Here is a 12,482-nt window from a genome sequence, read left to right on the forward strand (position 1 = left end):
GCTGATACCTTCATCAATGTGTGTGTGTTTGCTCTTAAGGTACATTTTAGCAGATCAAACATTGTTTTTCTCTTTCTGTTGCACACACCATGGTTAAATCATAGGTTGGGAACCACACCAGATAAATGGGAAAGAGCACACTAAGCTGCAGCACACGGCCAGTCCCAGCAGCACCTCAGATAAGGAACACAAAAAATCCTGAAAAAAAAAGAAAAATATAGTACAGCAGGAGGGGCTGTGGAGGGAGGTTTAAAAAAAATAAATATACTGCTTTGCCAAAATGTTCTCCTGCCTCGCCAGTAGCAGCAGCAGCCTCAGAGACAGGCCAGATTCTCTTCTCCATTTACCGTACTTATAAAAAACCCACAAGCACAAACACATAGACCATCACATACACATAATTAAAGCATCGACATCCCTTACTGTGATTTACAATCCACACCACCAGAAGTACACAGGCGCTCCCAGGATTTCATCAATGTCTCATCTGGTGCTCTTGGCAAACCCAACCTCTTCCTTAGACACAGCGCATGCTGCACCTCGTTCTCTCAGAAATGGGGATGCAAAGCTCTTCCCCTTATGTGAACTAGGGAAGACAAGCACTAAATGTGTCAGCACTGGCTGATTTGCTGCTGTGGGACCTCATTTTGCAGGAGATTAGTAAAAGACTAGCCTGCAGCGTTGACTCTTGAGACTGCTTTCTATCATCACGAGCCTTCTCTGTGGCCCACGAATTTGGGTTACAATATTGTACATGGGACTGGACAGCCTCTGCATAATGATATTATTTTGTGGCTCTTAAAAACAAATATACAGAGGGAGAAGATTCTGCCCCCAGGAGCTTCTATTGGCCATGAACAAAACAAGCCCATAAGCCTCTACCTGAAACCAGCCCAGGGTTCTAATAATGTATGAGTTAGTTTATTTGTAATTCATCCCCTTAAATAAATGCACTTATCTTTTAGGCCTCTGGCACTTGAACACTGTCAAAAACCTACAGTATTGAAACGAGTAGCTTTAAAAGAATTTTCAGGTGTAACACAACAACAAAAAATAGCAATTAAGCTGACAGGAGGAAAAAATGCAGAGAGCAAATATCAAAATCTCCATTTGAAAATTAGGAAACTACAGAGCATGGATGTGAGATTGGTCCCAGCCTGACTCAGACAAGAGGGGCAGAAGGTTGGTCATTCTGAGTTCCCACTCAACACCTCACCCCCACAAGCCAATTGCACCCCTGAACAACAGAGTGAAGAGGGCTTCCCTTCAGGAAGAAGTGGAGTCCTGCCCCAGTCTGTCTGCAGCTCCATGGAAGCTGGGGCCTTTTGCTGAATCCAACCCCAGAAACACCAAAGGGACACTAAGGAAGTGTTTACATGTTTTCCTAATGCATAGTATCTATACTGGACATTCCTTGGGTAAGCCAGATATTGACAATAAAATGAAAAGGCATGTCAAGAATCACACCAATCTGAATTATTTATTTGAAGCTGATCTAGGAGCAAACTGTTTTAATAGCAACATACAGGACAACTGAACTGACTGTGGCTAGGAATGGATAAAATGCATGTGGTGGCCCATGGGAAGGACAAGAAGTTTTTCTTTGGGACCCCAGGTGATCCTTTTGCGGTAGCAGGAAAGGAAAGCCAATCCATAAATATGCACATGTCCTCCCAGAATGGTCCAGGCTATGAATATATTTTGGAAGCTCCTAATATGCTGCGTAAAGAAACAATCATTCATGTGCACACACATGAAAGGACAGTCCCAGATTTACAGCCACCCACCAAGGTAGAACAGGTGGCTGTAATGTAGTAAAAATGTATTGCAAGGAACTTGTCATGAATTTTAAAAACAAAGACGCCTACAGACATAATAAAATTGATGTGACATTCAGTTAAAGCTTAAGCTTTCACCTATCTTAATAAAATGACAATGCAGGGGAATTCAAGGAAAGGGAGCCTTCCCATCAGCCCTCACAGAACAAAGTGTTTCACTCTGTTTGTGCAAATAATGTCATTGATCTCATCAATGGCATGGCTTACACCTGCTACATGGATAGGAAATGAGGACCAAAGACACCCAACAAAATCACCCCAGACAATTGCTGCAGAAAATAAATGCCTCAAGGTCCTGGCAAAGAAAGCCAAGTCCTTTCCTTCCTCTGCCACAGGATATTGCATCTTCTTTTCCTTGATTATTTTAAACATTTCAGGGGAGATAATTCCAACTGTTAGCCATTAATTGCTTCCTCTTTTCCTTGATTGTGTTTTTAGTGGCAGCACATGAATTTGGAAATACTAAAAATCCTAGTCACTTCTCAATAGCTTGGGCACAATAAACTGACCGATGTGCCCCTGAGAACCCCAAAAACTAAAGTGGAAAAGGAAAGAAAACCTGATTTAAATTTTGCAGGCAAGGTTTATCCATCTCTATTAAGATGCAGATCAACAAGTTAGCCAGTCTGATAGCAGGTTATCATATCTTTTAACTGGGGGGAAAAACACAGTCAGGTGCCATGGGATAGAGAACAGAAAGAGACTGGGGTAAAGAATGAAGGATAACCAATTATGACAAACTGGTTTCCTTGGTAACTATATTTATAACTCTAATGATGTTGCTATTCTTTTAGCAATGAACAGAAAGGTTTGGTACAAAGTTATATAATTCAGGCATACAAACCAGCATCTGTTCCATTGGTAAAGCTGAATCCATGCCTTAACACAAGACAAGGCACATCAAAAGATTTGTAAATGCTTTTAAACAGCTTCCAAATGTTTATAAACTTTCTCCTCAAGACAGGTGAGCTCATAGTGCTGAATTTCTATCCCCACATCCAGGTCTGGCTGTATGTAATTACCTCATGATCTTTGTGCCTGGAATAACAACCCAGTTCAAGAGACAGCAAGCACAGGGGCACAGGAAAAAAAGAGGGGAAAAAAACAAATGAGAAAACCTTTGGAACGATATTTGAGTTGTCAAGCAGTTAAGTGCATGTGACCTTTACCAAATATTGCCATAATTATACATGGCATTCCTGACTGCTTCCGAACATTATGTTGGTAAACAGCCCCTTCCTTTTGAAAATGTACTTGAATTTTCACTACTGTCATCTGAAAATGAGGTCTACTGATACCTGTCACTGCCATTTTAACCATTTTGAGAAGTCCATTGAAATTCCAGTATAAATTACACCTGTCCTATAAAGGGTCCCCACAAGGACTCACTTTAAAGAAATAATGGGGGCAGCACCTAAATGAAGAGCATGGGCACCCTGTTGTGATGAATCTGTGATCCTGACAGCAGGTCAGGTATACAGGAACTGGTTTCCTCCCTCCACATGTTCCCAGCTTTTCCCCCAGTGATTTTCCAGGGTTGGAGGACAAGCATAGTTGATGCTCAGTTTGCACTTGGAAAGAAATAATCCTCCTGATGAGCTACTCTCTGAGACAGGGGCTGACTGTGCGCCTGTGTGTGTGGAATGCAAGCCTTCCTTGCCTGACTGAAGCAGGCTTTTCAGTTGATGCTCAGCACTGACTAATGGAAGCACTACAGCTCTAGCATTATAATGCTCACAAATTTTACCCTCTGCTGTCTCTTTAGGCCATTGCCCCAAAGGCTTTCATGTTCCTAAAGCTGTCATTTAAAACATTTGTGAATCAGGATGTGTGGACAATAGAAGAAGCTGGTAGAGCCAGGGAGTGCAGATGTGAAATAATTTAATCAACAGCAATTTTTCCATTTACTTCAATGGGCTTTGGATCACCCGCCTCATGAGTGGAACATGTATTGAGGAGGAAGCAACCCGAGCCAGATAAAGAGCCAAGATACCAAAGTAACAGAGTTCCACCAAACAAGAGAGTCCACAGCAGCTGCAGCTTGAGATGCATGATGTAAACACGGATCTAGACTCAGCTAGCAGACTGGGAAAAGGACTGAAGAGAAAACAGAAAATAAGCAAGGATTTAGCCATCAAAGAACAGAGCTGTATGAGTTACTACTAAGAAATTTTTTTGCGGTAGGAAATGTTACATAAAGTATGAGCAATATTTAAAGAGCTTTACAGAATTTATCTGTTGAGGAAATGAAGGCACGAAGAAACAAAGTGAAAACCTCGGAATACAGATTTTTTTTTTTGCCAAATCAGAGGGAAAAAAAAGCCTGAAGCTTTTTATTCCCTATATGACATAAGTATCAGGCTATGATACTCATTGTAATAGTTATATCACACTGTGGTGCTGAGATCATTGTATGCTAGTTGACAATGCTTGCCCTAATTGGGGCCATTAAGTAATAAAATAATAATTGTACCTCAGATCATTGGCACTTCAGAAATGGCCATTTCCAAGCACAAACGGTGGTGTGTCCCTGTGCACCGTTCAGCGCTGAAATGGTTAACACCATGTATTATGTGTCAGTAATGAAAACTAGCACTCAAGCAAGGAAATTCAAAGCTAAGGCTGACACATCATCGTTAACGCAGCCCTTTGTGCTTAGCTACCACAGGAGTCTTGGAGCAGCACATGGTGTTGTACCCCACACAATATGTGCTACTACAATACCGCATTCACAACACAATGAATTGAGGTCAAGTGAGTGACCTTAAAAAGAGCTTTCTTTTATTTCTTTAAAGAAACACCCCATGATATGTAGGAGCCCATTAAACAAAGCTGCAAGAAGATACAGTAAACTTTAATTAGCAGTGAAGGCAATAACCTCACTTTATACTTCATAATTTCTCCCACCATGTTTTATTACATGGAACAGTCATTTTAGTACCTTTGTACCTAAGGCAGCATCCATGTGGTGTGGAAAGGGATGTGTTGTTGGATATTTATTGTAATGGGGCTTCATGTGGTTGGAGGTCAAAGTGTAGGACTTTCATTTGTACATCACTGCTCTACTATCTGCTCATGTCTCTGGGTAACCTGATGTTCAAACCTTTTGTAAGGCAATTGCTGAGGAGGTTGTACTTATTGTTAGGAGAACTTGGAGAAAGGATGCTGGGCCCTGGCTTCGGCACAAGCCCGCTGTGTGACATAGGGTACTCCGCCAAAATTTTTTCTCCCACTGATCTCAGAATCTTCCATTTTTAGGGGACTCAGGTGCAGCTCCTAGGGTCGGGTCTCAGAAAGCTTGGGAACCAGTAGTTTTTGGCTTCTCAAGGCCATTCAGAACCAAGTTTGTAAAAATCACAAATTCATCTCCTCACAAATTACCTACAATTTTGAAATGTTGCCTTTTTCCTCTCTGCCTGTCAAAACATCCCACATCAAGTTGGAATTATATTTTCCTAGCAGCTTGCAGTCTGAAAGGGGTACTGTTAAACTTTTCTTTGTCCTTTTTGCGTTAGCTATTTATCTGATAACAGGCCACAATAACTGAGCTCCTTGGGGAGATAAGGACACTTTCTGCAGTTTACTGGTAGAAAACTCAATGCTTCTGGACCAGACTCACAACAGTGCTTGGAAAGCTATAACCTGCCTGCATGGCAAAGATATAAGCCTCACAACACCCAGAAGTCTTTTGGCACATGAGTCAATTGCATTACATTTTGCCCAGCTTCCACAATTTGTTTCTATGCATGGCTAGAAAATGCTGTCTTGAAAAGGCCCAGTCACTCAATGGGGATCAAGTACTTTTGCTCCAGCAGGAATCCACACACTCCCATCTACATCAGAAGATCAGCCTGGTCTTACAGATACTTTTGGAACATGTGCTGGAAGGGCCTTCCATACAAAACTATCTCCATAGAATTCTCCATTTTCTATACACCTGGGCTACACGAGGAAGGCACACCTAGCAGTAATGGCAGCATTGGATTTCTATTATGTTTCACAGTCTTTGACACACAACCTTTCTTTCCTAAGTAGGTGTGCTAACTAATGTGCTACAGAGTTAGGCTACCCTCACATCCTTTTTCTCTCCCCATTAATCCTGAATTTTACAGGAATTGTTTTAAGAAGAGGCATGAAGAGTGTCTTCTCTCATCCTGCTTACAACTAGCTTGATGTGTAGGATCTAATCCTACCAGAAAAGAGATGAAGGAATTAAGGCAGGAGAAAAGGAAAGCGAATGCCAATGTTTTGGATGAATTTACAAACCAGTAAAGTATCAGACAAATTACTGCTGTCACCTTGTTGGTTCTTGAGAGAAAAGTCAGACACTGAGCTGAGCCCAGGCACAGGGTGACAGTGCCAGTTACAGAGTCTGTGCCTGGAGGGCAGCACCTTGCAATGGTAACTCCTGACCAGCTCCAGAACTCCATCTAGATTTTACAACAAACCTGCACACCTACCTTCAGGCTGCCAATCTCTCCGTGGACACTGCACCACTGGAGAAAGGTGCTGTGACACTTGCTACAGTGGCACTCAGTGTTGTATCTGTGCCGTGGGGCCAAAAGGCTTGCCAGAACTAGTACAGAAAATGAAAATATTCTGGAGGGATAAAATATATCAACCAAAATGTCCAGTGCCATAGCTGAGACACAAATACTGGATCAAGTTTTTCTTCTTGAAGCTTATTCATTTTTCTTGTACACACAGATGCAAACAAAATTCTGCTAATAAGGGTGGGACAATCCTCTCTAATACAATCTTCTTGAACATGTCTGCTTTTTGATGGACTAGCTCCTGGTCCACTCAGTGCTTTCTCATTATATAACTACGTTTTCCTTGGTGCTTTTCACACAAAAAAGAAAATAAAACTACTTAAGGACAAGAAGAGTTGGAAACTATAACACCCAAAAGTTACCGAGAGGCCTAAGAAGCAGGTCTTGGAACTGAACCTGTTGTAATTCACTTGTTTATACAGATTTCAAGCTGACTGTGCCATTTGACATTCATTTCTGGCATTAAGAAAAAGATTCCACTTCAACAAAAAATGTCAGTATTACTTCTTCTTCTTCAAAACATACATGTTTCATGCATTCTGAAGTAAAAGGTCTATCCCTTTCCTTCTGTCTGTCTGAAAATGTCTGGAAACAGTAACAAAAGCACTGTCTATGTCAAATAACATACCACAAGGCCTGACTTTCTTTCCCCACTTTTATCTGTGTTGTTTAGTACCTTAGTCCAGGAGTATATAACACAGAAAAACTCATTTGCTGAGAAGGACTAAGAACCTAAAAGGTAGACAGGTACATACCACCCTTTGTTTGAGTTTGCAGATGTTTTGCCTCTTGTAGAAGAGAATAACTAATTCTGTCCGGTTCATAAGAATCAGATACAACTCCTCTTGTGGGTCTGAGACTTCATTCACAGTAGGCTTCACTCTTAGGACAAATTTAGATGACCACAGCCCACATGAAATAACAGGATATGGATACAGTTGTGCACTACATGCTCCCCAAGATCATCCTTCCCAATAGCTTTATCTGCACCATCTGAAGGCCAGAATTATCAGAGCTCAAGCAGGGACACATGGGGTTCTACATAGGAGCACACCAGGAGCTTCAGCCAGCTGGTATCTGCACACACAAACACACACAGCCTGCAGAATATCCAGAGATATGATGCAGGTGGCTGGGAATAGGCCACAGAGGTTTCTGAATTTAGAGTGCTTCTGAAGGCTCTAAGCAGGGCTGGTATCACTGAATCCACTCACAGTCTGTCCTGGCACAGAAGTTTGAGTGGTGCCTTGCAATCACAGGTATCTGCATGCCTTCAAAATAAAATGTTTGGGACAATGTTATGATGTGTAAGGAAGGAAGAAAGGCACTTTTAATGATGCGTCCTCCATCACTCCAGTTGATGTTAGTTAGCACAAATGCAGTAACATACCCCAAACTGTGATATATCCCTACCAGTGCTGCAGAAAAGAATATCTCCCAGAGTACTGTAATTACTAAAATGAAAAGCACAGTCACCATTCTAAAAAGGGAGTCTTGAGGTTTGAGAAGAGAACAAGAAATGTAACCTGTAGATGCTAATGTTTACATCTCTTACTTTTCATCCAAACAGTTCATTTGTTTAGATCAACATCTCCTCAGATCTTTCTGCTGCAAGTAGTTAAAGGATTGAAAACAGTAAGGGAGGAGAAATTATGGAAATAAATATGATGCCCCTTTCCTCTTTTTCATTCCTCCTGACAAAACGTATGCTGAAACCCTCAATAGCAATAATGGGTGAGATATTATTAGTATTTTTTTCTGTTCTGGCAATGGTAGGGCCGCAGTGCTCTCTGGTTCTACCTGACAGAAACACTGCAAGAAGCACATAGAATAAAACTTGAGGATTTATGTAATTTCTCTCAAAGCAGTCCTTCAAGAGGTGAGATATCTTCACCTCACTCTGACTTAGAAAAGCAGCACTCCTGAGCATCTGGAAGGCTACACACCACAACAAGCATGTCAACAGCATGTAGGCCTGCCTTAGCAGCAGGAGAGAACAGAGGTGCTGCACACTCCCAGCAGCACATCCTCAGTGAATCTGGCCTGGATGCTCTGATCCAGCACAGGCCTCTCAATTCCTGCAAAAGTAGTTTTGTTTGAGCACATTACAGCAGCCTGCCCACATGGTGACAGACACACAGGAAACTGCCACAACCTCGTGACACAGGAAAGGGCAAAATCTGAACAACCCAACAGAGAGACAAGAGGTGTGTTCGTATGGAAGTCAAGGAGAAAATTCATCAGAATTAACACAAGATGAATTAGCACTTCTTTCATAGGTTAGGCAAAAAGGGCAACAACAATAAATGGTAGTTGGATTTACCTGGGTAATTTTTTCCACTTTATGAAAGGCACCACAGTGCCATGGGTGTCATGTGAAAGTCCTATTGGGATAAACATTTTCTAATCTGTGTTGTATGCCTAAATCTTTGCTGCAATCCCAATCCCAGCAGCTCAAGTACCCAGACAGCATTGTCATCTTGCTCTACAAAAAACCATTGTAGAACTCTGCAAGAATTCCAAGAACATCACATAAATTCCACTATAAAATAATATCATCAATAACTCTCAATAACTCCCATTCACACAACACCTTTATATCTAAAAATTATCAAAATATACTTATTTAGATTCATCCTTGATGCAACACTACCAAACCAGTCTGCAACAAGATTATATCAGGTGTGGTTTTGGCCCTAGGGCAGCATTCAAGAAAATTCAGTGCATTGAGGCTTAAATGCACCAAGAGAAGAAACAACCAATCAGCTCCAGAAATTCCAGGGATGCCTTCATCTCTCTGTTTTCCCTGTGCTTTTATAGAATTTTATTACGTATGAGTTACAAATGTGGGAAAACATTAAAGTTGAGCCAACTACAAAATAAGCTAATATCTTGTGTTTTCTAAAAAATGCAAGCCTAATTAGAGTTTAGGTAATTAAAGCTTTCACAGTTATAAAAAATACAATACATTCATTTATGCAAATCTGCCACTGAGTGTGATTTCAGTAAAATACCATGTAATGCGCATAACGTCAGAATTTTGGTTACAATTGAAACGTCTGCAAAGCAAGTTCTCTTCCTAAATTTCAGGCACATGCACTGTAATTCTGTTGCATTATGGATTTAAAACTCAGATTGCTTTGTCTTCATTTAAAAATGATTAGCAGTTTACATCGGATTTATGCGCTGGCATAGCCTTTGTATCATTGAACAACTACAAGCTGATTTACAAAAGCCCAGATACACTATGTGTATATCTATGTAACTACAAAGTAATATGTGATGGCAGGCATAACCAGCAGACATAATTTATAATTAAGTGATTAGCAATATAAGCCACTATTATTAATTAATGTGTAATGCTGACATTGTGCTTGGGGCTGTATAAACTACAAGTGTAAGGCAATCTCTGCCTTGGAGTGGCAAGAGGCTAAAATGACAGGAGACGTCCCCCAGTCCCACAGCTTCTGGAGAGCTGGGAGAAGGCAGGACCCAGCAGGAGTCCTGGAGCTGGTCTGGCACACCTGGAGGGGCTCAGCCAGACACAGGCCACTGCAGGCTGCCACAGCCACCAACACCTCTGAAATTACAGCAGGGGCAAAAGCTGAGTCCTTCTCTCTAGTTCAAAAGCAATGAACACCAAATGCATAAAGGCTCTCCAGCCCTTATAACCCTGGAAAAAAATCAATAAAAATACAGAGAAAGAAATTACAAGAGGCATCTTTGCCTCTTGCTTGATGGGGAGCAAGTGGGGAGAAGTCTCTTTGGAAGCTGCACTGATGATCTTTTTGCCACTCTGTCACTCCAGAGTTGAGACTGACTCTTGAAAGCCAAAACCTAACCATGCTTCCTAAAAGATCAAGAAAGATTCACAGCATATAAGATCCCCTTAAAACCCCAACACCCAGTTCTCATGAAAAAGCACCTAATGCATATCTGCACAGAAAAATAGAATTGAGAAAGGTAGTTCACAAACACAGTCTGAAAAGTAAGATGCCACAACCAGAGAAGTTAATCAGGATATGTAGGAGCACAAGAACAGTCACTAAATATTTGAGGGAAACATGACTTTCCAGGTAGAGCACATATTTGGGGTTGATCCTTTCTTTCAAATTTAGATTGGGATTTTAACAGGAGCAGCACATAAGAGAGCTATTTCTAGTTCACAGCACTCACAACATTGCTCTGGGAGTAGTCACATTTCCTTGAATTCAGAAGGTCGAACGATATGAAACTTCTTGCCACAAATCAGTACAGCTCCAACAGTGGTAAACACCCAAGAAGGAATAAAAATCCCTTTCCATATAAAGAAGGATAGAGAGAGATTTTAATATTTGCCCTATGAATTAGCCAGGTGAAGTTTTCAGTAACTAAAATTGAGGCTAACATTTTTTTGAGGATAATTAGACTTTGGAAAACAGGTCTAACAGATACTGCCACTAGTTTTGAAAATCCTCTGCTTCTTTCATGCTTAGCAATCTAAATGGGAAAAAATCCAACTTGGAAGTGTCCTTCATAATTATTTACATAGGGCCTTACCTGCTCTTTTGTTGATAAATCGAAAAGCTGTACTTGCAGCAAAATAATGATAATATCCAGCTGCATGGGCAGATTACGAAAAGCCAAGCAGCCAGACAATTATTTACTGTGCTGCTATAAGACAGGCACTAACTTTCTTTACATCAACAAGTTTTAAAGCTGTCACGCAGCTTTTAATTGCCATTAATAAGGTAGAGATAAAGCCCTCTGGGTCTTAATCCCATCATCATGGTGTCGCAAGTTAATGATATGTTAGCCAGTGCTTTGTATCACCAGCTTACAGAAGGGTCAGGGGGAACATTTCATCCTAGGCCATCAAGCCTGTATTCCATGGGTAACCCCTAACCTGTTGGGGCTGTCAATCAGGGAGCACTATGCATGAACACCATGCTCCTGGTAAATCTCCTTTCACACCTAAGAGTTTTGTCAGTCATCATCCATTATTAACAGTTCTTTCAGTAGCTACACCTAGACTTCAGTTGCCAGATCTTTTTAGGATAGCAGAGGATGATGGGCTATTGATCTTATCTCAGAGAATTAGGGATCTACTCATGGGCTTGGCTAGCTGACGGCACTGTGAAAGGTAGAAGATTGTTTGGCTTGCTTTGAAGGACCTCAGAAGGTTCCAAGAATACAAGAACTGTAAGAAACCTGTAAAATATTGAAAGGGCTATCAAGGAAACAGCTTCAGATGAATTTAGCTAAGAGATGAACTGGGATCATAAATGTCAGGTCATGGAAAGTAGCTGGGCCCCAGTAATGAGCAGGACCTCTAAAAGGTATTGTCACACAGATAAGAGAGATCTGCATCCAATCTACCACAAGATTCATTGGCACTTTGATCAGATCTATGTCTCCTGTATAGATAAGGGCAAACAAAGAATCCAAAGCAAAGGCCATTTTCCCTAGCTTGCTATTGAAGTCTTTTTACAGAAAAAAAATACTCTGGAGACCAGGGGCTCTGTTGAATAGTTTTACATAAGAAATAGGACTGGAAGAGTCCTCCCAGGTCATCCCCTGCTACGTCTGACACATCATATCTCATTGATATCACAACATCACAATCTCATTGATAAATTTCTCAAGTTTTTTCTTGAAACCAGGTAGTTTTCTTGCCCCTGTGACTCCTATTGGAAAACTGCTCCAAAACTTCATGTTATTAAAACCTTCATCCCTTTTCCAAAGAACATTTATTCAGTTGGCTCCTATCAATTGTTCCTATGGCATTCAATACACCCTTAATTTAACCAGTTCTCTCTCACCACTTACCCTGATAATATATCTATAGGGAGAAATACATCTCTACTCAGTTTTTGTTTTGCTAAACTAAAGACACAGTCCTTTATCCCCCATTTCCTATCTCAATTTAATTTCCCTTCTTCTGTAGTCTGTCTTTTTTTGGATGTCCCCAGTGTCTTGTACAAAAGTAGTCAGGAATCCACATGTTTCCTGGATATGCTTCCCCTGATGCAACATCCAGGAGAACATCTCAGGGAATACTTCCCTTCCCTGCTGTTGCAGAGCCCCAGCATTTGTCAATCATTGGGAGATT

The sequence above is a fragment of the Melozone crissalis genome, unplaced genomic scaffold (assembly GCF_028551555.1).
Source record: "Melozone crissalis strain CALT ecotype California unplaced genomic scaffold, PUWL_Pcris_2 ptg000027l_1, whole genome shotgun sequence".
Taxonomy (NCBI): domain Eukaryota; kingdom Metazoa; phylum Chordata; class Aves; order Passeriformes; family Passerellidae; genus Melozone; species Melozone crissalis.